Source organism: Ovis canadensis, chromosome 16 (assembly GCF_042477335.2).
Source record: "Ovis canadensis isolate MfBH-ARS-UI-01 breed Bighorn chromosome 16, ARS-UI_OviCan_v2, whole genome shotgun sequence".
NCBI lineage: Eukaryota > Metazoa > Chordata > Mammalia > Artiodactyla > Bovidae > Ovis > Ovis canadensis.
Genome location: NC_091260.1, coordinates 51,825,254 through 51,853,249, shown reverse-complemented (window position 1 = coordinate 51,853,249; position 27,996 = coordinate 51,825,254).

Genomic DNA, 27,996 nt, shown 5'->3' with positions numbered 1-27,996 from the left:
TGTATGAGCCAGAAAAAGTTCCTGTAAATGCTTTTTCTCTGTGGAATATGATTAGAAATGTTCTGGACCCCCCGTATGAGGCTGTTAGATAGACTATGGGAGAGGCTATAGCGGTAGATGGTAGTGGGTCTCCACCTTCTATGTAGATCATATTTTCTGCCATTGACAAAGAAAAGGAGTGAGACTTCCTCCCAAGGAAGGGGAGTGCTTACAGGACGCTGCAGCCGAGCGCCCTCCCCCTCTATGCAAACCTTTAAAAATTTATCCAACATTTTCTGATTTAAGATGACCAACCGCCACCTCTGCTTGCACCTCCCCAGGGCTTAAGAACTCCCCACTTTACATCCAAAGCCTCCTAGAACATTGCCTAAGGTTGAAAGATAGGCAGAATTAAAAAACAAACAAACAAAAAAAACACAACGAGCTTTTAAAACAGAGCCTGCTCCTTACAAAAAATCTCCTCAGGAGGGCTTCACCCAAACAAAACAAAACAAAACAAAAAAAGGAGAGAGAGAGAAAAAGGAAAACAGAAAAGAGAAAAAGAAAGAAAAATAATCGTAATAAAAAGGATTTTACAAATATAAAATGTTTCTCTTGTGGCCAAATGGAACATTTTTGCCAGCAATGTCCTGCTAAACAGAGACAACAAGCCATGCCAATTAACCCCAGGAGCTCAGGACTAGACCTCAGCTCCATGGCAACAATATTAACCCCTGATGTGCCGGTTACCCCGATTCCAACGGGAGTGGCTAGCCCCCTGCCTGAGGACATTGTAAGACTTGTGCTAGGGCATAGCTCGCTTTCTTTTCAAAAAATTTTGCTGGTGTCTGGTGTAGTAGATGCTGATTATACTGAGGAAATTAAAGCTTTGATCTTGCCACCCTGCTAAAACTGCAAATTAATAAAGGTTAAGGAATAATACAGCTTTTGCTTTTACTTTATTATCAGACAAAAAAAAAACCTTGACTTATCAAGCTAGGGGCCCAGAGGATTTAAATCTAGTGATCTAGCTTTTTGGATGCAGAAAATTACAGCTTCTAGGCCTTTAAAAGATTTTTTAATTCAAGGAAATAAAATATCAGGGTTGTTAGACACTAGAACAGATATTTCTTGCATTGCTGGGAAAGACTGGCCCAGCTTCTGGCCAACACATACTACTGAAAATGAGTTGGTGGGATTAGAGAAAGTGGTATGCAGGTTGGGAATGCTGTAGAGGAAAAGGTGAGAGAGAGTTTAAAACCTTGGCGAGTAGTGAGTTCCCCATTGCTGGAGGTATTCAAGCAAAGATTAGATGGTTACTTGTCACCTAAAAAGATATAGACCAGATTAAGGTTACAAAAGGATAATTGGAAAAGCTTATAAAGATGTTGTGCAACACCTTGTTACTTGCTTCTTATATTTAGGTCTGCCAAAAGTTTTTAAACGGATAATGCCCCTTTGAAGCTGCGGAGAGATTGTTTACTAACTTTAAATGATTTTCAGAAATTATTAGGGGGTATTAATTGGATACACCCACATTTAAAACTGACTAATGCAGATTTAAAGCTTTTGTTTGATTGCTTAAAAAGCGATCCTAATCCCAGTTCTAAGAAAAAGTTGACTAGTGAGACAGAGTTGGCTTTTGTTAAAATAGATGAGGCTTTAATGATCAGTTAATTAGGATTAATATTACCAAAAGATGAGATTAAATTATTCTTCCCACAAAATATGATGCTTGTGACAAGAAGGCCCATTGGTTCCATCTACCAGTGACCCCAAGAAAAATAGTTTTATCTTATCCCAACTTGGTGGCACAATTAATTATAAAAGGAAGAAAAAGAAGTGTGGAACTTTTTAGAAAAAAGTAACAGATATATTCATTCCATCCAATAAGGATCAATTGCAAGTCTTTTACAAAATAGTGATGATTGGCAAGTTGCCCTGATAGATTTCAGGGGTCAACTTTTGTTTCATTTGCCCTCAAGCCCCCACAGTAGTCAAAAGTTCAAAAATGTTAGATTGGCAATTTGAGGATACCTGTGAAACTTTCCTAACTCTATGTAGTTCCTTCGCTCCCCTTTATCCTATGAGGGAGGGACGTGCTGTCTCAAATAGGAGTTGCTCAGAGAAGGGTTTTCTCAATTTCTTAGTTGTCAATAGGCAGTACAATTAACAATACTTCATATATTGTTATAAATACATAATATAAATATACTTGCCTAATTACAGTTTGCCTAATTGGGTATGGGTATAAATAAAATATGATAAAGAATATACCTAATTTTGTTTATAAATCTATACTCAATTAATTGGTATATAAATTAATATGTATACTATATATACATATTAGATATATACTGTATAATTATATTATATATAATATATGTATTGCAGTAATATAATATGTATGTGGCTGATATTGATTGGTAGAGATTGGTGTGCTATGGTGATATATGTTATATATACTGTATAATTATATTGTGTGAGTGACATACGTTATTACAGTGCGGTGGTTTATGTTGGTTGGTATTAGTTGTGTGCATGTTGTATTGGTGCAATATATATTAATTAATGTTAATTATAAAGATTAATTCAAGTATATTGATTTATATATATCATATGTCAATGAGTTTATGCTTGTTGCCGTACATAAATACATATATAAATACGTTATTTAGGTATATCTGTATACCTAAATGAGATAGAGAGGTTATACATTTATTATTTAAATTTATACAGAGACCTAAACTAAACATTAGACTTAAATTAACATATCCCTAAAATCATGTTGTTAAAACACAAATTTTAAAAATTTTTTAAATTAAATTGACAACTGCAATGTTTTGTCATTGGTGTTCAGAGCAACAAAATGCAAAGCTGTTGGTAAAGTGGAAGGACCTCCTCTTTGGACAATGGAAAAGTCCAGACCCATTAACTAGTGGTCAAGGAGGTGCTTATATTTTTTCCACAGGATGCAGGTTCATCAATTTGGATCCCGGACAGGCTGATTCGTCATGCCACAGTCCCCCAGGCACCTGGTTCCTTCACTGCCGTGACCACATAAAACAAAAAGGGGACTCCTCTGCTGCCGCCACCGCAGGAAACAGCCGCGAGCCGGGAGCCGTGGACGGGGCCAGCTTGACTGACTGAGGGGACCCAGCGTGCAGTGCTCGCAGCTGGTAGCAGCTCCAGCCTCCATCTGCAAAACTATGGGATAGACGGTTAATGGGGAGAGGAGATATATGGGAACTGTATACTATTTGCTCAATTTTTTGTCTTGCTTGGCCGCCGCTAGACCCAACGCAGTTCAGCGGAGGGTGGGGTGAGGGCTGCCTAGTGTGCCAGCAGGAGAGGCAAGATAAACATCCCAGCAGGACTGACAGCTGCTGCAGCGCAAACTCCAACCAGAAAATGACTCTATTTACTCTATTTTGGCTTGTTTATCCTCTCCTTATGTTTTTCTTTTCACTAATGATTCCAGAAAACTTAATGTACAAATGAACCTAATGTAAAATCTTGTGAACAATGTATGCTTTCATCTTGCTTAACTCCTCAATATTTTGTGGTGTTAAAACGTCCACACTATCTTATGGTGCCTGTAACTGTAACTACTTATTGGTATGATAATTATGGTCTTGCTGTGATAAAACAACTACAAGATTTAATGCTATCAGGACGATGTGTGGGCTTACTAATCTTAGGGAATTCAGCTTTAATAACAACAAATGTTACTGTTACTGTTATTGTTACTGTGGAAGCAATATCATTGACTCAACAAGTGCAAATGCCCAATATGTTGAAAAATCATATGTTAGGCATTTGGAATAGCTCAGATATTAGTTTAGACTTAGGGAAACTTCATAATCAGATACAGACCATGGAACACTCCCTATTAGATTTTACTGCTGCAGGAGAAGCCAACGACTTTTTCCATACATTCTCTAACTTCATTTCTGGAAAGACTATTCTGTCTACTATTCTTAGCTATACTGCTGTGGGTGCTCTAATCTTGCTCCTCATAATCATTTTCCTTGTATTGTCAGGAATCTTCAGCAGAGCATTCAGAGGCTCGCAACTGAGCTGCCTCAGGCTGTTTTAAGAAATAAAAAAGGGAGAGATGCCGGGAGCCAGCGTGAGAAATCCCACCTGTGCCAAAGGTCATGAGGAAGAAAGCCCGACAAAACGCAAAGGTGTGATCTGGCTTCAGGGGTTCCCTCTGGGTTTTCCTGAACATCTACCCTCAAAAACCAGAGTCTGCCTGCTTTATTGTACTGTGCTTTCCACTCTCCTGACATTCTCTAGAAAAAGTTAACTCAAAGCTTCAGTTAACAGTCTCCTGCATATAAAAAGTAGGTCTTGGTTTAAACCCTTTTGATGGCTTTCTAACTTACCTAACCGGTCTGCCTGGACTTTTTACAACTTGTGAATTGTTTACAGCCCCCCAACCATGAGAGGCACAAAGCTTAAAGCATCTTAAAGATACAGAGCCTTTTCTAAAGAGCTAAAAATTGTATTGGTGATGGGTTTCACTGTTGAGTCAATGATTGCTGTCAGGCCTCCATATTCTTTATCTTTTAGGCACATGGAGGATATTAATCAATGTAATTGGGATATAGGAAAAGGAATATAGTAGTTTTGATGTTAGCAACACTACACTTTTGAGTTAATTACTTTTCTCTTTGTTATAAATCACTGTACTTCTTTCATTGTTATAAATTTCTGTGGCCTTGCTATGTAAGAATGTAACTTTATTTAGTGCTTTCTGAGAATGGCACCAGACTTTGCGAAGAACAACACTTTTAAGACAAATAAGTCTTCTGGTTGACAAATCCTTATCAGAAAAGGGCCGTAAAATGTTAATTGGCCTTCTGGCCAGAAGATGATGTAAATCACCTAAGACTTGTGTATACGACTAAGTATGCAGAGAGAAAGCCTGGTCTCGATAAGAGTCAGGGCTGCTGATGCTGCATAATTTTGTATTATCCATTGATCTCTATGTACAACCAAAAAGTATAAAAAGCCTGCCACACAATAGAGGATGGGCAAGTCACTAGACTGGTTTCCCCCATGTCTTTTCTTACTCTATTTTCTGGCTGAATTCCCATCTGGGGTGTGGAGGCTTGCCATGTCTACTTACTTGCCCTGGCTTTTAAGATCTACGTGAGAGGGAGCCCAAGGTGGGGCACCCCCTGCTATTCAAGAGGACACCAGTGGCCTAACGTACATGGTGCAAGTTCCTTGTCTTGGAACTTTATTGGTTTTCCACGTAAACCAAGTTATTCAGCCTCTTTTCTCTACTAATTTTCCTACTATATTATTTCTTCCTAATCTCTTTTATATTTCTAAATAAATAAGTTTTTCCTCACCACGCCATCCCCGCTTCGAATTACCCTGGATTCACTGGGGCAGGACCCCGGCAACCACCCTTATGGCAGAAAGTGAAAAGGAACTACAAAGCCTCTTGATGAAAGTGAAAGAGAAGAGCGAAAAAGCTGGCTTTAAAGCTTAACATTTAGAAAAGAAAAATCATGGCATCTGGTCCCATCACTTCATGGGAAATAGATGGGGAAAAGTGGAAACAGTCATGGACTTTAACTTTTTGGGCTCCAAAATCACTGCAGATGGTGATTGCAGCTATGAAACTAAAGATGCTTACTCCTTGGAAGGAAAGTTATGACCAACCTAGATAGCATATTGAAAAGCAGAGACGTTACTTTGCCAATAAAGGTCCAACTAGTCAAGGCTATGGTTTTTCCAGTGGTCATGTATGGATGTGAGAGTTAGACTGTGAAGAAAGCTGAGCAACAAAGAACTGATGCTTTTGAACTGTGGTGTTGGAGAAGACTCTTGAGAGTCCCTTGGACTGCAAGGAGATCCAACCAGTCCATTCTAAAGGAGATCAGTCTTGGGCTTTCTTTGGAAGGAATGATGCTAAAGTTGAAACTCCAGTACTTTGGCTAACTCATGCAAAGAGTTGACTCATTGGAAAAGACTCTGATGCTGGAAGGGATTGGGGGCAGGAGGAGAAGGGGACTACAGAGGATGAGATGGCTGGATGGCATCACCAACTCGATGGATGTGTTTGAGTGAACTACAGGTGGTGGACAGGGAGGCCTGGTGTGCTGCAGTTCATGGGTCCCAAAGAGTCAGACACGACTGATAGACTGAACTGAACTGATGATAATATACATGTTTCAATGCCATTCTCCCAAATCATCCCACCCTCGCCCTCTCCCACAGAGTCCAAAAGACTGTTCTATACATCTGTGTCTCTTTTGCTGTCTCACATATAGGGTTATTGTTACCATCTTTCTAAATTCCATAATTATGCATCATTATACTCTATTGGTGTTTTTCTTTCTGGCTTACTTCACTCTGTATAATAGGCTCCAGTTTCATCCACCTCATTAAAACTGATTCAAATGCATTCTTTTTAATGGCTGAGTAATACTCCATTGTATATATGTACCACAGCTTTCTTATCCATTCGTCTGCTGATGGACATCTAGGTTGCTTCCATGTCCTGGCTATTATAAACAGTGCTGTGATGAACACTGGGGTACACGTGTCTCTTAATTCTGGTTTCCTTTGTGTGTATGCCCAGAAGTGGGATTGCTGGGTCCTATGGCAGTTCTATTTCCAGTTTTTTAAAGAATCTCCACGCTGTTCTCCATAGTGGCTGTACTAGTTTGCATTCCCACCAACAGTCTAAGAGGGTTCCCTTTTCTCCACACCCTCTCCAGCATTTATTGTTTATAGTCTTTTGGATAGCAACCATTCTGACTGGCATGAAATGGTACCTCATTGTGGTTTTGATTTGCATTTCTCTGATAAGGTGTGACGTTGAGCATATTTTCATGTGTTTGTTAGCCATATGTATGTCTTCTTTTGAGAAATGTCTATTTAGTTCTTTGGCCCATTTTTTGAATGGGTCGTTTATTTTTCTGGAATTGAGCTGCATGAGTTGCTTGTATATTTTTGAGATTAGTTGTTTGTCAGTTGCTTCATTTTCTATTATTTTCTCCCATTCTGAAGGCTGTCTTTTCACCTTGCTTATATTTTCCTTTGTTGTGCAGAAGCTTTTAATTTTAATTAGGTCCCAATGGTTTATTTTTGCTTTTATTTCCAATTTCCTGGGAGGTGGGTCATAGAGGATCCTGTTGTGATTTATGTCGGAGAGTGTTTTGCCTATGTTCTCCTCTAGGAGTCTTATAGTTTCTGGTCTTATGTTTAGATATTTAATCCATTTTGAGTTTATTTTTTGTATGGTGTTAAAAAGTGTTCTAGTTTCATTCTTTTACAAGTGGTTAACTGGTTTTCCCAGCACCACTTGTCAAAGAGATTGTCTTTTCTCCATTGTATATTCTTGCCTCCTTTCTCAAAGATAAGGTGTCCATGAGGTGAAGTCGCTCAGTCATGTCTGACTCTTTGCGACCCCATAGACTGTAGCCTACCAGGCTCCTCCATCCATGGGATTTCCAGGCAAGAGTACTGGAGTGGGTTGCCATTTCCTTCTCCAGAGGATCTTCCCAACACAGGGATCGAACCCAGTTCTCCCACATGGTAGGCAGACGCTTTACCATCTGAGCCACCAGGGAAGCCTGTCCATAGGTGTGTGGATTCATCTCTGGGCTTTCTATTTTGTTCCATTGATCTATATTTCTGTCTTTGTGCCAGTACCATTCTGTCTTGATGACTGTGGCTTTGTAGTAGAGCCTGAAGTCAGGCAGGTTGATTACTCCAGTTCCATTCTTCTTTCTCAAGATCACTTTGGCTATTCAAAGTTTTTTGTATTTCCATACAAATTGTGAAATTATTTGTTCTAGCTCTGTGAAAAATACCGTTGGTAGCTTGATAGGAATTGCATTTAATCTATAGATTGCTTTGGGTAGTATACTCGTTTTCACTATATTGATTCTTCTGATCCATGAACACGGTATATTTCTCCATCTATTAGTGTCCTCTTTGATTTCTTTCACCAGTGTTTTATAGTTTTCTATATAAAAGTCTTTTGTTTCTTCAGGTAGATATATTCCTATGTTTTATTCTTTTCATTGCAATGGTGAATGGAATTGTTTCCTTAATTTCTCTTTCTATTTTCTCATTATCAGTGTATAGGAATACAAGGGATTTCTGTGTGTTGATTTTATATCCTGCAACTTTACTATATTCATTGATTAGCTCTAGTAATTTTCTGGTGGTGTCTTTAGGGTTTTCTATGTAGAGGATCATGTCATCTGCAAACAGTGAGAGTTTTACTTCTTTTCCAATTTGGATTCCTTTTATTTCTTATTCTGCTCTGATTGCTGTGGCCAAAACTTCCAAAACTACGTTGAATAGTAGTGGTGAGAGTGGGCACCCTTGTCTTGTTCCTGACTTTAGGGGAAAGGCTTTCAATTTTTCACCACTTAGGATAATGTTTGCTGTGGGTTTGTCATATATAGCTTTTATTATGTTGAGGTATGTTCCTTCTATTCCTACCTTCTGGAGGGTTTTTATCATAAATGGATGCTTAATTTTGTCAAAGGCTTTCTCTGCATCTATTGAGATAATCATATGGCTTTTGTTTTTCAATTTGTTAATGTGATGTATTACATTGATTGATTTGTGGATATTGAAGAATCCTTGCATCACTGGGATAAAGCCCACTTGGTCATGGGGTATGATCTTTTTAATGTGTTGTTGGATTCTGATTGCTAGAATTTTGTTAAGGACTTTTGCATCTATGTTCATCAGTGATATCGGCCTGTAGTTTTCTTTTTTTGTGGCATCTTTGTCAGGTTTTGGTATTAGGGTGATGGTGGCCTCATAGAATGAGTTTGGAAGTTTACCTTCCTCTTTAATTTTCTGGAAGAGTTTGAGTAGAATAGGTGTTAGCTCTTCTCTAAATTTTCAGTAGAATTCAGCTGTGAAGCCATCTGGACCTGGTCTTTTGTTTGCTGGAAGTTTTCTGATTATAGTTTCAATTTCCGTGCTTGTGATGGGTCTGTTAAGATTTTCTATTTCTTCCTGGTTCAGTTTTGGAAAGTTGTACTTTTCTAAGAATTTGTCCATTTCTTCCATGTTGTCCATTTTATTGGCATATAATTGCTGATAGTAGTCTCTTATGATCCTTTGTATTTCTGTGTTTTCTGTTGTGATCTCTCTATTTTCATTTCTAGTTTTATTGATTTGATTTTTCTCCCTTTGTTTCTTGATGAGTCTAGCTAATGGTCTGTCAGTTTTATCTATCCTCTCAAAGAACCAGCTTTTGACTTTGAATTTTGCTATGGTCTCTTTTGTTTCTTTTGCATTTATTTCTGCCCTAATTTTTAAGATTTCTTTCCATCTACTAACACTGGGGTTTTCCATTTCTTCCTTTTCTAGTTGCTTTAGGTGTAGGGTTAGGTTATTTATTTGACTTTTTTCTTGTTTCTTGAGGTATGCCTGTATTGCTATGAACCTTCCCCTTAGCATTGCTTTTACAGTGTCCTACAGGTTTTGAGTTGTTGTGTTTTCATTTTCATTCGTTTATATGCACATTTTGATTTCTTTTTTGATTTCTTCTGTGATTTTTTTGGTTATTCAGCAGCGTGTTGTTCAGCCTCCATATGTTGGCATTTTTAATAGTTTTTCTCCTGCAACTGAGATCTAATCTTACTGCATTGTGGTCAGAAAAGATGCTTGGAATGACTTCAATTTTTTTGAATTTACCAAAGCTAGGTTTATGGCCCAGGATGTGATCTATCCTGGAGAAGGTTCCATGTGCACTTGAGAAAAAGGTGACATTCATTGTTTTGGGATGAAATGTCCTATAGATATCAATTAGGTCTAACTGGTCTATTGTATCATTTAAAGTTTGTGTTTCCTTGTTAATTTTCTGTTTAGTTGATTTATCCATAAGTGTGAGTGGAGTATTAAAGTCTCCCACTATTATTGTGTTATTGTTAATTTCCCCTCTCATACTTGTTAGCATTTGTCTTACATATTGTGGTGCTCCTCTGTTGGGTGCATATATATTTATAATTTTTATATCTTCTTCTTGGACTGATCCTTTGATCATTATGTAGTGTCCTTCTTTGTCTCTTTCACAGACTTTGTTTTAAAGTCTATTTTATCTGATATGAGTATTGCTATTCCTGCTTTCTTTTGGTCTCTATTTAAGTGGAATATCTTTTTCCAGCCCTTCACTTTCAGTCTGTATGTGTCTCTTGTTTTCAGGTGTGTCTCTTACAGCCAAAATATATAGGGGTCTTGTTTTCGTATCCATTCAGCCAAGCTTTGTCTTTTGGTTGGGCCATTCAACCCATTTACATTCAAGGTAATTATTGATAAGTATGATCCCATTGCCATTTACTTTATTGTTTTGGGTTCGAGTTTATACACCCTTCCTGTGTTTCTTGTCTAGAGAAGATCCTTTAGAATTTGTTGGAGAGCTGGTTTGGTGGTGTTGAATTCTCTCTGCTTTTGCTTGCCTGTAAAGCTTTTGATTTCTCCTTCATATTTGAATGAGATCCTTGCTGGGTACAGTAATCTGGGCTGTAGGTTATTTTCTTTTATCACTTTAAGTATGTTCTGCCATTCCCTTCTGGCCTGAAGAGTTTCTATTGAAAAATCAGCTGTTACCCTTATGGAAATCCCCTTGTGTGTTATTTGTTGTTTTTCCCTTGCTGCTTTTAATATTTGTTCTTTGTGTTTGATCTTTGTTAATTTGATTAATATGTGTCTTGAGGTATTTCACCTTGACTTTATCCTGTTTGGGACTCTCTGGGTTTCTTGGACTTGGGTGATTATTTCCTCCCCCATTTTAGGGAAGTTTTCAACTATTATCTCCTCAAGTATTTTCTCATGGTCTTTCTTTTTGTCTTCTTCTTCTGGGACTCCTATGATTCAAATGTTGGGGCGTTTAACATTGTCTCAGAGGTCTCTGAGATTGTCCTCATTTCTTTTAATTTGTTTTTCTTTTTTCCTCTCTGATTCATTTATTTCTACCATTCTATCTTCTACTTCACTAATCCTATCTTCTGCCTCCATTGCTCTACTATTTGTTGCCTCCAGAGTGTTTTTGATCTTATTTATTGCATTATTCATTATATATCGACTCTTTTTTATTTCTTCTGGGTCCTTGTTAAACCTTTCTTGCATCTTCTCAATCCTTGTCTCCAGGCTATTTATCTGTAATTTCGTTTTCAAGACTTTGGATCATTTTCACTATCATTATTCAGAATTCTTTATCAGGTAGATTCCCTATCTCTTCCTCTTTTGTTTGGTTTGGTGGGCATTTATCCTGTTCCTTTACCTGCTGGGTATTTCTCTGCCTCTTCATCTTGTTTATATTGCTGTGTTTGGGGTGGCCTTTCTGTATTCTGGCAGTTTGTGGAATTCTCTTTATTGTGGAGTTTCCTCACTGTGGGTGGGGTTGGACGGGTGGCTTGTCAAGGTTTTCTGATTAGGGAAGCTTGTGTTGGTGTTCTGGTGGGTAAAGCTGGATTTCATCTCTCTGGAGTGCAATGAAGTGTCCAGTAATGAGTTATGAGATATCAATGGGTTTTGAGTGACTTTGGGAAGCCTGTATATTGAAGCTCAGGGCTATGTTCCAGTGTTGCTGGAGAATTTGCATGGTATGTCTTGCTCTGGAACTTATTGGCCCTTGGGTGGAGCTTGGTTTCAGTGTAGGTATGGAGGCGTTTGATGAGCTGCTATGGATTAACGTTCCCTGGAGTCAGGAGTTCTCTGGTGTTCTCGGGATTTAAACTTAAGCCTCCTGCCTCTGGCTTTCAGTCTTATTCTTACAGTAGCCTCAAGACTTCTCCATCTGTCACTTCCAAGGTGGTTCCCTCTGTTTTAGCTTCTTCCATTTCCTGGTCTCTACAGTGTCTGCCCTGACACAAGGGGGTGATGTTGGACACTTTTTTAGGCTCACTTTCTCAGTCGCGCTGTGGGGAGGGAGGAATGCTGCAAACAAGTAACACTGGTGTGTGCTCGCAGTGTCTCAGCCACAGTGGGTTTGCCCTACCCCCACCCCCATGGCGTGTGTGCTTTCCCAGTCTACACTGCTCAGGATCTAGGTTGCTCTGCTGGGAACTGTCTGAGGCCAGCCCTGGGTTGTATGCACTTCCCAGGTCTAAGCCGCTCAGGTTCAGGTACTCGGGTAGTCCTCAGAGGTGCAGACTCGGTTGGGCCTGCGTTTTGTGCCTTTCCCAGGTCTAAGCAGGTCAGGTGACTAGGTGTTGGCAAGTGTGGTTGCTGCGACTTATCGCCTCCCCCGTCCCTGCCACTCAGTTTTCTGGGTGTACAACCAGTGCAGCTTCTCAGGTGGATGTTGACCATCCAGAATCCCAAGAAGTCTTGGTTAGCAATGAAGCCTGCTTGCAGTTTGGTAGATGATGCCTCTCTGCGGCCATGATTGTCCCCTTCCGGCTCTGGCTGCCCTCAACTGCCTGCCTTTGGCGGGGGATGGGCCGGCTGGCAGCCGGCTAGCTCTAGTCAGTCCTTTGTTCTATGAGCGGGCCTGGTGGTGTCTTATGTTAGGGTTTTTCCCGGGGTAGCTCCACCCACTGGTTTGCTGCCTCAAGTCAGTTCCCTCAGATTGCCCTCAGGGCATTCAGGCCCAGTCCTTACTCTAAGCAATGCTGCCCAGCCCCCGCTTGCTAGTCATGGATGCTAGCATCTGCACTGCTGCTGGGAGTTACTGCTGGGCACATAATCTGAGGGTTTAAATTATTTATTTATTTTTCCTCCTGGTTATGTTGCCCTTTGTGGTTCCAAAGCTCACCACAGACTCACCAGTGAGAGTGTTTCCTGGTGTTTGGAAATCTCTCATTTTTAAGATTCCCTTCTCGGGATGGATCTCTGTCCCTACGTCTTTTGTCTATCTTTTTATCTTTTATATTTTTTCCTACCTCCTTTCAAAGACAATGGGCTGCTTTGCTGGGTGCCTGATGTCCTCTGCTGGCATTTAGAAGATGTTTTGTGGAATTCACTCAGGGTTCAAATGTTTATTTTGATGAATTTGCGGGGGAGAAAGTGGTCTCCCCATCCTATTCCTCTGCCATCTTAGGACCGCACCCCTAAAACTGATATTTTCTAGTCATGTGGCTGGCCACTGCTGAGTTTTCCAAATTTGCTGACATATTGAGTACAGCACTTTATCATCATCTTTTAGTATTTTAAATACCACAGCTGGAATTCCATCATCCTCACTAGTTTTGTATATGGTAATATTTTCTCTGACCCATTTTACTTCACACTCCAGGATGTCTGGATGTAGGTGAGTGACCACACCATCATAATTATTGGGTCATTAAGTTCCTTTATGTATAGTTGTTCTGTGTATTCTTGCCCCCTTTTATTAATCTTTTCTGCTTCTTTTAGGTCCTTAACATTTCTGTGCTTTATCATGCACATCCTTGCATGAAATATTCTCTTGGTACCTCCAATTTCCTTGAAGAGATCTCTAGTTTTTCCCATTCTATTGTTTCCTCTATTTCTTTGCATTATTCATTAAAGAAGACCTTCCTTATCTCTCTTTGCTATTCTCTATAATTCTGCATTTGGTGAGGTATTTTTCCCTTTCTCCCTTGCCTTTCAACTTCTCTTCTTTCCTCAGTTCAGTTCAGTTCAATCGCTCAGTCATGTCTGACTCTTTGTGACCCCATGAATTGCAGCACGCCAGGCCTCCCTGTCCATCACCATCTCCCGGAGTTCACTCAAACTCATGTTCATCGAGTCGGTGATGCCATCCAGCCATCTCATCCTCTGTCGTCCCCTTCTCCTCCTGCCCCCAATCCCTCCCAGCATCAGAGTCTTTTCCAGTGAGTCAACTCTTTGGCCACATGAGATAGCCAAAGTATTGGCGTTTCAGCTTTAGCATCATTCCTTCCAAAGAACACCCAGGGCTGATCTCCTTTAGAATGGACTGGTTGGATCTCCTTGCAGTCCAAGGGACTCTCAAGAGTTTTCTCCAACACCACAGTTCAAAAGCATCAATTCTTCAGCACTCAGCTTTCTTCACAGTCCAACTCTCACTTCCATACATGACTACTGGAAAAACCATAGCCTTGACTAGACGGACCTTTATTGGCAAAGTAATGTCTCTGTTTCTGAATATGCTATCTAGATAGGTCATAACTTTCCTTCCAAGGAGTAAGCATCTTTTAATTTCATGGCTGCAGTCACCATCTGCAGTGATTTTGGAGCCCCCCAAAATAAAGTCTGTGACTATTTCCACTGTTTCCCCATCTATTTCCCATGAAGTGATGGGACGAGATGCTATGATCTTTGTTTTCTGAATGTTGAGCTTTAAGCCAACTTTTTCACTCTCCTCTTTCACTTTCATCAAAAGGCGTTTTAGAGGTTTTAGTCATTTTGGTCAATGACTCCTGTACAATGTTATGAACTTCCATTCATAGCTCTTCGGCACTCTTTTAGATCTAATCCCTTGAATCTATTCATCACTTCCACTGTATACTCATAAGGGATTTGATTTAGTTCATACCTTAATGGCCTACTTTCTTCAATTTAAGCCCAGATTTTGCAATAAGAAGCTCATGATCTGAGCCACAGTCAGCTCCAGGTGTTGTTTTTTCCAACTATATAGAGCTTCTCCATCTTTGGTTGCAAAGAATAGAGTCAATCTGATTTCGGTATTGACCATCTGGTGATGTCCATGTATAGAGCTGTCTCTTGAGTAGTTGAAAGAGAATGTTTTCTAAGATTTGTGTGTTCTCTTGGAAAAGCTCTGTTAGCCTTTGTCCTGCTTCATTTTGTACTCCAAGGCCAAACTTGCCTGTTACTCCAAGCATCTCCTGATTTCCTACTTTTGCATTCCAATTTCCTGTGATGAAAAGGGCATCTTTTTTTGGTGTTGGTTCTAGGTCTTGTAAACCTTCACAGAACCATTCAACTTCAGCTTTTTTGCATCTGTGGTTGGGACATAAACTTGGATTGCTTGGTGTTGAAAGGTTTTGCCTTAGAAATGAACCAAGATCATTCTGTCAATTATGAGATTGTACCCAAGTACTGCATTTCATGCTCTTTCTTAACAATGAGGGCTACTCCATTTCTTCCAAGGGATTTTTGCCCAGAGTAGTAGATATAATGGCCATCTGAATTAAATTTGCCTATTCCAGTCCATTTTAGTTCACTGATTCCTAAAATGTTGATGTTCACTCTTGCCATCTCCTGTTTGACCACTTCCAGTTTACTTTGATTCATGGACCTAACATCCTAGGTTCCTATACAATATTGTTGTTTACAGCATCAGACTTTACTTTCACCACCAACACCTCCACAACTGTGGATTATTTTTGCTTCAGGCCAACTGCTTCATTGTTTCTGGAGCTATTATGGCGTATGTACTACAATTATTAAGCAAAGATTTAAAATGTGTTTACAAAAAGTTTGAAGTACGCATAGAAACATACTTGGTAGAAGGGAGTATAACCAGATCATTAACGAGTGGCCCCCTATGAATGAAGAAATTCACATTGCATAACACAGGAAAATGCCATTTACATAAAATCAATGTAAGTGTCTCCCCTTGGAGCTGTACAGTGAAATACTGGTGCAATGATTGAACTTTTTATTCTCTATGACTAGTGAACAAAGGTCAACTTCTGGCTGACATGAAAGGATACTCAAAGGGAATGTTGATGGTAAAGACACAAAAAGACTAACAGCCAGAGAAGATGTTTCTTGAATGCCCCCAAATTAAAGAGATGAACATTAGTACCAGTGGTGTTCTGCCAGATTCTAGGAAACGAAATACAGAATTAGAGAAATAGTGCTCTACTGCTGAGTGGTTTCACTACTTACTAATACTAAGAGTAATTAATACTATAGAATAATGGAACTAGTGTGATATTTCAGACCTCATATTCAGCTTAACCTCTAAGACTGTATTTAATCTGATCATAGAAAATCTAGTCTGGTCAATTCAAATAGATTTTGCCTCCATTATTTCAGGTATAAACTCAGTGAAGTCAGGTCTGCCTCCTTTAGTCCCCTTTGGCCCTCTTCTCCCTGGAAGACTCCTCTGCTGTCGTGCATGTGCTTTCCTGCTATCACTGGGAGAGAGGTTTCTGGTGCAAGGTCATCAGCATCTGTCTCAGCTGGTCTCCTCCAGTGAGTCTCAGTACATACGCTGTAACAGCTCCTTCCCTCTCTGCTCTCCAGGAACCAGTCTGTGAAGAACTGTGTTTTCCTCAACTTCGGGAGACCACTCCCCACTGCAGCCCACTCTCAGCCACCTCCTTCCAAGTCACAGAAGTTGGGAAGACATTTTGTTCATTTTTCTGCTCTTTTTTGGGCTGTGCATATTGTGCGTAGGGTCTCAACACTCTCTTCCTGTACATTTTATGCTTCCATTTTTCTTCTATGGCTGCTGCAGCATGCTTGGATGTGAGGGAACAGATTGGAGTGGAAGGAGGCTAACTCCAAGAAATCTGGAATTTTTGTGGGCCTCACAAAAGAAGTGAGATACTTTCAGATCACAGATTCCCAAACCCATGCAACAGTTTTATCATTTACCTTACTCACACACAGTGATTCAATACCAGGCAAGAGAAAGAGGGGCAGGATACAGGGACTATCCTGCTTGTGTTCCCTTATTCATCCCCTTTAAGCCACCAAGCTAGGAAGGCCTCCTTCTGGTCTGTGGTGGAAAGATTATCTGGCATCTCATCTATCTTCTTTCCAATCTACTATCCGTGGCCAAGGTACAAATACTGCACATATATCTATAGGTAGTTCAAAGTCAAGACTTTTGACTTGCAAGGATCTGAGATATAAATACACACACACACACACATATACTCACACACATACACATATATGTGTTCTGTGCTTAGTTGCTCTGTCATGTCCAACTCTTTATGACCCCATGGACTATAGTTTTCCAGGCTCCTTTGTCCATGGGGACTCTCCACGCAAGAACACTGGAGTGGGTTGCTATGCCCTCCTCCAGGGGACTTTCCCAACCCAGGAATAAAACTGGGGTCTCGTGCATGGCAGGTGGATTGTTTACTGTCTGAGCCACTAGGGAAGCTACACAAACACACACACACACACACACACACACACACACACATATACACATTATACATATATATGCATATATATGCATAAGTGTATATATACACATATGTGTGTGTGTTATTTGCTCAGTTGTGTTCAACTCTTTGTGACTCCATGGACTGTAGCTCACCAGGCTCCTTTGTCCATGGAATTTTCCAGGCAAGAATACTGGAGTGGATAGCCAGTCCCTTTTCCAGGAGGTCTTCCCAACCCAAGGATTGAACCCAGATTTCCTGCATAGCAGGTTGATTCTTTACCATCTGAGCCACCAGGAAAGCCATATACACACATATGTGCACATGTATATATATGCATATACACATATATACTCATATATTGCATATGTTCAGTTCAGTTCATTTCAGTTCAGTCGCTCAGTCGTGTCCGACTCTCTGTGACCCCATGAATCGCAGCACGCCAGGCCTCCCTGTCCATCACCAACTCCCAGAGTTCACTCAGACTCACGTCCATCGAGTCAGTGATGTCATCCAGCCATCTCATCCTCTGTCGTCCCCGTCTCCTGCCCCCAATCCCTCCCAGCTTCAGAGTCTTTTCCAGTGAGTCAACTATTTGCATGAGGTGCCCAAAGTACTGGAGTTTCAGCTTTAGCATCATCCCTTCCAAAGAAATCCCAGGGCTGATCTCCTTCAGAGTGGACTGGTTGGATCTCCTTGCAGTCCAAGGGACTCTCAAGAGTCTTCTCCAACACCACAGTTCAAAAGCATCAATTCTTTGGCACTCAGCCTTCTTCACAGTCCAACTCTCACATCCATACATGACTACTGGAAAAACCATAGCCTTGACTAGACGGACCTTAGTCAGCAAAGTAATGTCTCTGCTTTTGAATATGCTATCTAGGTTGGTCATAACTTTTCTTCCAAGGAGTAAGCGTCTTTTAATTTCATGGCTGCAGTCACCATCTGCAGTAATTTTGGAGCCCCCCAAAAAATAAAGTCTGACACTGTTTCCACTGTTTCCCTATCTATTTCTCATGAAGTGATGGCACCAGATGCCATGATCTTCGTTTTCTGAATGTTGAGCTTTAAGCCAACTTTTTCACTCTCCTCTTTCACTTTCATCAAGAGGCTTTTGAGTTCCTCTTCACTTTCTGCCATAAGGGTGGTGTCATCTGCATATCTGAGGTGATTGATATTTCTCTCGGCAATCTTGATTCCAGCTTGTGTTTCTTTCAGTCCAGCGTTTCTCATGATGTGCTCTGCATATAAGTTAAATAAACAGGGTGACAATATACAGCCTTGACATACTCCTTTTCCTATTTGCAACCAGTCTGTTGTTCCATGTCCAGTTCTAACTGTTGCTTCCTGACCTGCATACAGATTTCTCAAGAGGCAGGTCAGGTGGTCTGGTATTCCCATCTCTTTCAGAATTTTCCAATTTATTGTGATCCACAAGCTCAAAGGCTTTGGCATAGTCAATAAAGCAGAAATAGATGATTTTCTGGAACTCTCGTTCTTTTTCCATGATCCAGCAGATGTTGGCAATTTGATCTCTGGTTCCTCTGCCTTTTCTAAAATCAGCTTGAACATCAGGAAGTTCACAGTTCACGTATTGCTGAAGCCTGGCTTGGAGAATTTTGAACATTACTTTACTGAGGTGTGAGATGAGTGCAGTTGTTCGGTAGTTTGAGCATTCTTTGGCATTGCCTTTCTTTGGGATTGGAATGAAAACTGATCTTTTCCAGTCCTGTGGCCACTGCTGAGTTTTCCAAATTTGCTGGCATATTGAGTGCAGGACTTTCACAGCATCATCTTTCAGGATTTGGAACAGCTCAACTGAAATTCCATCACCTCCACTAGCTTTGTTCGTAGTGATGCTTTCTAAGGCCCACTTGACTTCACATTCGAGGATGTCTGACTCTAGGTGAGTGATCACACCATCGTGATTATCCAGGTCGTGAAGATCTTTTTTGTACAGTTCTTCTGTGTATTGTTGCCACCTCTTAATATCTTCTGCTTCTGTTAGGTCCATACCACTTCTGTCCTTTATCAAGCCCATCTTTGCATGAAATATTCCCTTGGTATCTCTAATTTTCTTGAAGAGATCTCTAGTCTTTTCCATGCTGTTGTTTTCCTCTATTTCTTTGCATCGATCGCTGAAGAAGGCTTTCTTATCTCTTCTTGCTATACTTTGGAACACTGCATTGCATATGTATTGGACCATAAAGAAAGCTGAGCACTGAAGAATTGATGTTTTTGAACTGTGGTGTTGGAGAAGATTCTTGAAAGTCCATTGGACTTCAAGGAGATCAAACCAGTCAATCCTAAAGGAAATCAATCCTAAATATTCATCAGAAGGACTGATGCTGAAGCTGAAGCTCCAATACTTTGGCCACCTGATGTGAAAAACTGACCCATTGAAAAACACCTTGAAGCTGGGAAAGATTGAAGACAGAAGGAGAAGGGGACAACAGAGGATGAGATGGTTGGATGGCATCAACGACTCAACAGACATGAATTTGAGCAAGTTCTGGGAGTTGGTGATAGGGAAGACACATGCTGCAGTCCATGGGGTTGCAAAGAGTCGGACATGACTGTGTGACTAAACTGAACTGAATTCCATCTGTATACATATGCATATATGTGTATGTATATATACATATGTGCACGTGTGTGTATATACATATAAATGTGTGTGTATATATATATATATATATATATATATATATATATATATGGTAGACCCTTGCATGTCAAAAACCTTGGCTTTGAACTACTGTTACTGAACCAAACTTGGGTCTGCTTGCCCTCCGCTCAGAAGAGCCAGTCTATTGACATGGTTGTGATGAAGGAAGTTACAGTGTTTATTTCAAGACATCAAGCAAGGAGGAATGGGAAGGTCAAGCTCAAACACCTGAACTCCCCAGTGACTTTTAAGAAAGGGTTTTTACAGGCAACATTTTGGATGAGGGTTGCAGTTGGTGGACTTTCTTCTGATTGGCTGGCGGTGAGGTTAAGAGGTAAAAGGGTGATATTTCAGTAACCTTAATCATCAAGCTTCTGGTTCCAATCTGGAGTCTACATACTTATGGTCAACATGTAGTCATCCTCCACGTGGGTAGTGGTGGGGGAGGATCTTAGTTTCTGCAGAACAACTCAAAGATGTGGGTCAGACATCTTTCGTACACCCCTTGAGGAATTAGGATTCTGTTTTATTGCTGTGTGTTAATGCTCAGTTGTGTCTGACTCTTTGTGACCCCATGGATTGTAGCCTGCCAGGTTCCTCTGTCCATGGGATTCTACAGGCAAGAATACTGGAGTGCATTTCCATTCCCTTCTCCAGGGGATCTTCCCAACCCAGGTATCGAACCCAGGTCTCTGGCATTGCAGGCAGACTTTTTACCATCTGAGCCATTAGGGAAGATTTACTGCTGAACTGTTGCTTAATCAATCATTCCTTTCCTGACTTGACTACTTGTCCATTGTTTCTGCATTTTCTCATTTCCCTAATTAGTAACTCCCTAAGTCTGATCTTTGGAAGTCAGGTAAGGCCTAGGAGACTAATACTTCTTTCTACAAACACGAAATGTAAGACACAAAGATATTGTGTACTAGGAAGTCTCCATGGGGCCCTTCTCAATTTCTATCCCCTCTTTTCTTTGATATTTGTCAATCCTGAGGGGAATAGGAATGAAACAAGAAAGGAAATAATGTTTTGGATAGAAAAGCTAATCATAAACTCAGCAGAGGAACTCAATTTTATGAGGATGGTTTCACTGCTACTGAACCTGAAGACAAGAATTTGACTCTTTAGGTCTCACTGCATACATGCAAATCTCCTCAATGATCCTCATGGTTGTCTCGGGGAATCCTATTTTCCAGGCCTAGGTAAAGTTCAACACTGTCAACCAGTTCCAAAACAGAGCCATAGATTAGGCACCCAATAAAATGTTTGTTGAATAAATGAATGAATACCCCTCAGGAAAGGCAAGGAGACAAGTAAAAGAGCAACCAATGAATAGAAGGAAATGGAAAAAACTTATTCACCCCAGAAATCTTTTTCAAAGATTCTTCTAAAAACAGAAACTAACTATCCTCAGATGTTACAAATTCATTATTGAACTCTCTAGAAAAGTTTTCTCATAAAAGAATCAGGGGCATGCCCATAACCCACATAATCCTTGCATTTCTTATGTTTCAATCCAGAGGTTGCTGAAAAATTTACACATACAAAACACTTCACAAATTCTCAGCAGAAATGTCACCTTAAAAGTACAAGTATTCAATTCAAGTGAATCTCCCAACAAAAGCAAATATACATATTTAACTTTTCCTACTATTCTTTATATTCTACTTTCAAAATTTAATTGTTGACAGTATTTAATTGTTGGACAAAGAGAGTTTATGGTTTTTGCAAAGTAGGTCAAGCGCAGAATTCCTGAACAAGAACACAATTGTTTTAATTATTTAATTTTCATTGGAGTTTAGTTGCTTTACAATATTGTGTTCATTTCTACTGTACAGCAAAGTGAATTGGCTCTATGTATACACCCCCTTTCTCCTGAATTTCCTTCCCATTTAGGTCACCACATAGCACTGAGTAGAGTTCCCTACCCAAACAGTAGTTTATTAGTTATCTTTTACACATAGTATTAATAGTGAATATTTGTCAGTCCTTGCCGGGGTCCAGCCCCGGTGGATCCAGGGTGATCCTCCTTCCTTATGACCTTTGCCATGGGTGGAGTTCCTCACGCTGGCCCCCGGCAAGTCCTCATCTCCCAATTCATCCGACCCCACCCTTCTTCTTGTGGTATCCATACGTTTGTTCTCTGCATTTGTGTCTCTATTTCCCGTTGTAAATAAGATCATCTATACTAAGTATTTTCAGATTCCACATATATGTGTTAATATAGGATATTTATTTCACGTTGTTCTTAAAGAGGAATAGAAGAAAGACAAGCCACTTCCTACTATTGCATACAAAGCCTCAGCATTTCTTCATATAATACCACTGAGAAGAACTTGTCTTGAAACTTCTGAAAGACTGTGCTCCTCCACTTTGTTCCTAGAAGAAGAGTGCCCATTATAATCATTACCTGTTAATGGGACATTTACAGGTACCTGGATCCTTAGTACTGGAAGTGTGCGTACTAGAAAGTTAATCTTTCTCTAAAAGTTTACCCCTGCTATTCTGGAGTTACATGATAAGCTTAAAGATGTTTGCAGGAGGAAACAGACAGAACAGGCTCCATCTTGAAATCAGGACTCCATCTTGGGCCAGACTGTAGGCTTTGAGCGATATGCCCGGTACCTATGGAAATGACATACCAGCTGGAAAACCAGACTCCCCAGATGGAAAAGTCCCAGGGCTCCTACCTCGGCTCTCCCATCACCTAAAAGAATATCCTAATTATCTGTGTAACTGAATAGAATCATAAATTCTATTATGCTTATTGGGATATGACCACAGGCCTGTTCATAATTGTCCACTGTTAACTACCTATGCTTAAGGCATACGAATCACGGGTTTAAGGCATACGAATCATGGGTTAACTTTGATTGTATCTTTCTTTTCCTTTGTTCAGACTAGTTTCAGAGAATTTGGGTAGGTGGGTTTGGGCATGTACACTTAGTGTGTATAAGGTTTTCACAAAAACTGGTCCAGGTCCTTGGCTAAGAGGAGACTCTGCCTTGGGCCCACCAGTGTAATAAACTGCATCCCGCTATCTGCACTGTCCTTCTGAGTGAGTTTGTTTCCCAGAATGCTTGGCTACAACATGGTGACTTGATCTTGAACTTGAGTGGAAAAGCAATAGGCATTTTTGCTTGGAGAATAATTCCTCCTACCTTAACTGTCTAAATCTTCAAAGAAACAAAAGGATATCCATCGCAAATCTGGAGTTTTGCTATTGTGACATTTTTAATTATAGGAAACTAAGTTGTGTCTGATGTTAAAATATGAATTCCATTATTTACTTCTGAATACACAGTGGTTACAAGTCTTTGTTTGAAATGATATGTAAATAACTATATGTGCCAAACTGAGAATTATACATTTAACAAGACCCTATTTTTGAACATGAGTAGTTAAATAAATAGCACACAATTAAAATTTAACTATTATATAAAACAATAAGGGTGTTTTCAAAAGCATTTGGATTACTTAATGAAATTAGAACAGATTAATATAAATACCAGAGTAAATCAAATTTCCTTTTTTTAAATTTAATTAAATTCCCCTGGAAAAGAAATGTGGCATGACTTTTAAAAAAGTCTCTTCTTTGGACTTCAGAATATTTCAAATACATTTTTCAGCACATTGGGACAGAATTTGGAAATGATATAGTAACAGAAAATGCTGTGATGTGCATGATTTGAACATGCTGCCATCAAGCCGTGGTGGCAATTTTTTATAACTGGAAGAGTGATGTTTGGGTTCAGAGGGTTGTGTCTCTTCCCCTGCAGTCCTTCACACCAAGCTCAATCTCTGTGAAACGTTTCTCATGAGAGTATATTGGGAGCAACACGTTTTCCCCCCAGCCCCTCCCCTCTCATTTGGGCTTCTCCAGTGGCTCAGTGGCAAAGAATCCATCTGCAAGGCTGGAGACATAGGAGACTTGGGTTAGATCCCTGGGTCAGGAAGATCCCCTGGAGGAAAGCATGGCAACTCACTCCAGTATTCTTGCCTGGAGAATCCCATGGACAAAGGAGTCTGACAGGCTACAGTCTGTAGAGTCACAAAGAAACAGACTTGACTGAAACAACTGAGTACATCTCTATCATGTAAAGCCTCTTTGGTTCCTTGGGCTTTGATGATTCGCTGTTGGGTCTGTCCATACCCAATCATTCTAACCCCAGAGGCTGCTGTCTGTTTTCCCTACTTAGCAATTCATTCTGATCTGTGGAGCCACCTCCCACCCCCTCAGTCATGTTATATTTGCTTCACAGCCTAGGCCTTTGCTTTTTCCTGGTGTTTAACCTGGCCAGCTCTGGTTTCACTTATTTGCTAACCCAATAATTATAGGGAACCCACTGTGATCCAGACACTGCTAAACATTTATCAAGTAGTCACAAATATTATCATCATGATAGCAACCCCAAGGTAGAGCTGCTATTGTTATTAACCCCATATTATAGACAAAGAAATTAAGTAACTTGAAAGACTAGGATTCAACCTCCAAAGCCTGATTCCAGATGTCTGCTTTGAACCTATACTACTATTCCATCCAGGACTGAACGACAGGGCAAAATGTTCTGAACAGTAATCTTAAACCATATACACAGATGCCACATATATGACAACCCAGACATTTAAGATACACAGATGCGTGGGGCATTAAGCAAATATCATCTTTTAAGATAAGCAGTAAGAATGCATTGCAGAAGGAAATGGCAACCCACTCCAATGTTCTTGCCTGGAGAATCCCAGGGATGGGGGAGCCTGGTGGGCTGCCGTCTAGGGGGTCGCACAGAGTCGGACAAGACTGAAGTGACTTAGCAGCAGCAGCAGCAGCAAGAATACGTTATTTGGCATTGAAAATCTAGAATCTAGCTTGATCACTTTCCCATTTATCCTTACTTAACTCCCCCTTCTTTTTATTCATCCCTGGCTATGTCACTGTTGTTGTTCACTCGCTCACTCATGTCTGACTCTTTGCAACCCCATGGACTGCAGCACAACAGGTTTCCATGTCCTTTACCATCTCCCAGTTTGCTCAAACTCATGTCCACTGAGTTAGTGATGCCATCCAACCATCTTGTCCTCTGTTGTCCCCTTCTCTTCCTGCCCTCTATCTTTCCCAGCATCAGGGTCCTTTCAAATGAGTTGGCTCTTCACCTCAGGTGGCCAAAGTATTGGAGTTTCAGTATCAGTCATCCTAATGAATATTCAGTGTTGTTTCACCCACTAGGCATGTGGGATCCTAGTTCCCCAAACCCATGCCCCCTGCAGTGGAAGTGTGGAGTCTTAACAACTGGACCACCAAGGAAGTCCCTCATACATGATTTTGAATTAAAGAGTTTATTTGTCACTTACATTGAGTCTAAACAATTATTTATGGAGGTTGAGAGAGATTTTCCCAGTGCTTTATCCTCTTCTTTGGGGTTAGTTCAGCATTTAAGTGCCTCTTGTCCTTTTCTCTAGATTTTAGGTTCATCTGTTTTCTAATTTTCCTCTTTGCTACCAAAGGAAATACTTACTGCAGTAGTTGTCAAATTTTTGATCTCAAGAACTCTTAAACTTTGTAAAGAATTTTTGCTCTTGTGGATTAGTATCTATCGGTATTTACTACCTTTGAAATTAAAATGCAAATTTAAAGTAGTACATAATATACATTAGTTATGAACATGCATCAAAATATATTAAATACATTATATATAATAAATATATACATAAATTATATTAGTTTAATTTAAGCATGCTTATATAAGTATACAAATAAATACATTAAAATTATGTATAATACATACATTAATATATAATAACAAACCCTTGACATATTAACAAAAATAATGTGTTTATGAAAAATATGTGATCAAAGCCAGAAATATTTTGTAGGAAGAGTGGCATTATTTTGTATTAATGTAAATGTTTTTAACCTCTGGTTTGATAGAAGACAGTAAGATTCTCCTGTCTGCTTCCATATTCCAACTGTTGTGGCATCATTTATTATGTGCTCAGTCGCTCAGACGTGTCTGACTCTTTGCGGCCCCATGGATTGTAGCTTGCCAGGCTCCTCTGACTAAGGAATTTGCCAGGCAAGAATAGTGGGGCAGTTTGTCATGTCCTAATCCAGGGGATCTTCCAGACCCAGGGACTGAGCCCACCTCTCGTGGTGGGCTCAATCCCTGGCAGGTGGATTCTTTACCACTGCACCACCTGGGATGCCCCATTACATGTCATATAGCTATGGAAAACTCCACTGTACACTCATGAGAGAACAAGTGAGAAAGAGGAAAGTAACGTCTTACTTAGAACTACTAGGAAAATCATTTTGATGCCCCTGGAAGGGTCTCTGACAACACTTTGAGAACCATTGGTTTACAGAGAACAGATATTGGTTTACAAGAGAACAGAGGGGAGAAAAAGTAGGTTCCCTCGTGTCCTGTTCCTAACTGTCAATTCATCCTTTTTACAGCATGGCAAAAGGGAAGGAGCAAGAAACAGTGAAGGAAGATTTCTCTCCATTGTGAGCAAAAATGCACTGTGAAATTTTCTCTAACTTTGAAAAATAATTTTATTTTATTCTTCTTGTATGAAAAATAAAACAGCCTGCCTTACTATTTTTTCAGACCAGAATCTCCTTAAGTAAGTGAACATGACACTGATTTAACAAGACAATTGTCATTCGCTTTGCCCTCGGAGCACTTAAGAGCAACTTGGAACTTCTATTAATGTAATGTGCCTTGGAAGAGAGTTATATATTTTACTGAAAATGTTGTAAAGAGGGGAGAGTTTGGATTTTAATGCTGAGAATTTGGTTATGAACTAACTGTGACCACACAAAAGAAATAATAGTAGCAAGTGAGTCATCTTTACTACAGATTTTTCACTGCTACCATTACCACCACCACCACTGCTACTACTGGCCATAATAATAATGTTGTGTCCCGTGTAACATAACTCACTGTTTCAGTTTCCAGGCTCCCGGGCAAACACTAGTGGTTCACATGATAACAACACTATATATGCTATTTTCTGGGCAAAGTGTTGCCTCCACAAAGGCCCTAGAAAAGCAGAATCCCAGAAGAGCTAGATGTGACTTTTTCTCCAAATTCTTCATTTCACATTAATTAAATAATTAAGGTCCAGAAGAGCAAAGTGAACCACAAGTAAAACAATATCTAGTCTTTTCTATGAAAAGAACTAGAAGATAGATCTCTAAACCTTAAGTAGACAAAATACGTTTCCATTACCTCCTTACACTTAAACAACTATAATAATTCACAGTCACAGAGACCTTTTTATAGATATGCACACTTCAAATTTGATCAGATCTATTTTTAAAAATAATTTTTATCCTAGCACATTTGTTTGTTCTTTTTTAAAAAACAACTTATTTCTAATCTCCAATTTCTTGAGAAAGGCTTAGACTCATTGATTTCCAAACTTTTTATTTTCTAAGATATTTATTTTAGGCAACAAACTTCCTGGTAAATATTATATTTTATTGAGAACTTGTTTGATTTTTCCCTTATATAGCATCTCTTGACCCCAGACTTACTTTTATGTAAATCTTGCAAGGGATAAAAGTTTGTCTGTACTTTTCCTTCTTTCTTTCATCAGTCCCCCCTTCCATTTCCAGGTTTACTACCCCTTTCATTACATTCAGCTCATCAACAACTTTCTGCATCTTGTTTTCTGCTAATCTCTTTCAAGACATTCACATAAAACTACAGTGTAAGTGGAATAAGATATAAGATCTGATCCCTCAAGTTTCCAATGGCCTTTGGAATAAAAGAGGGCTCCTGATTTCTAAAAATTTCAAATACTCAAAGAAAAGCAATTTTTAGAGTTATATGTTGGAACATTGGACTTATATTTTAACAAACTTTTTACATAATCTCAGTCTATTCTTTGCTTCCAGATACTCATGTATTTTCCACATGTACTAGAAATAAGCACAGTGTTTTCTTATCTTTCCACTTTTTATGCAAGGTTTTATACACACATATATATATATGTAAACACATCCAAGAATATAATATGGAAATTACTAGGAGCTGGCATAAAGAAGCAAGGATAGAATCCATTCTTTGCATGTGACATCCTGATACAGAATATTTCCAGTTTTGACTGCCAAATTATTTAAATTCATATGCACTAGACTTGTCTTCATGAATCTTGTGTCAGAATAAAAACTGAACCTTGACTAATGAAATAATGCTATTTTCAAAGCAGTGGAACTTAATATAATTATTGGTCACCATTTCATCACAATTCTAGCATACATTATAATCATTAATTTCCTGATGCTGTTAAAATCCTGCTTTGTCTTTGGAGACA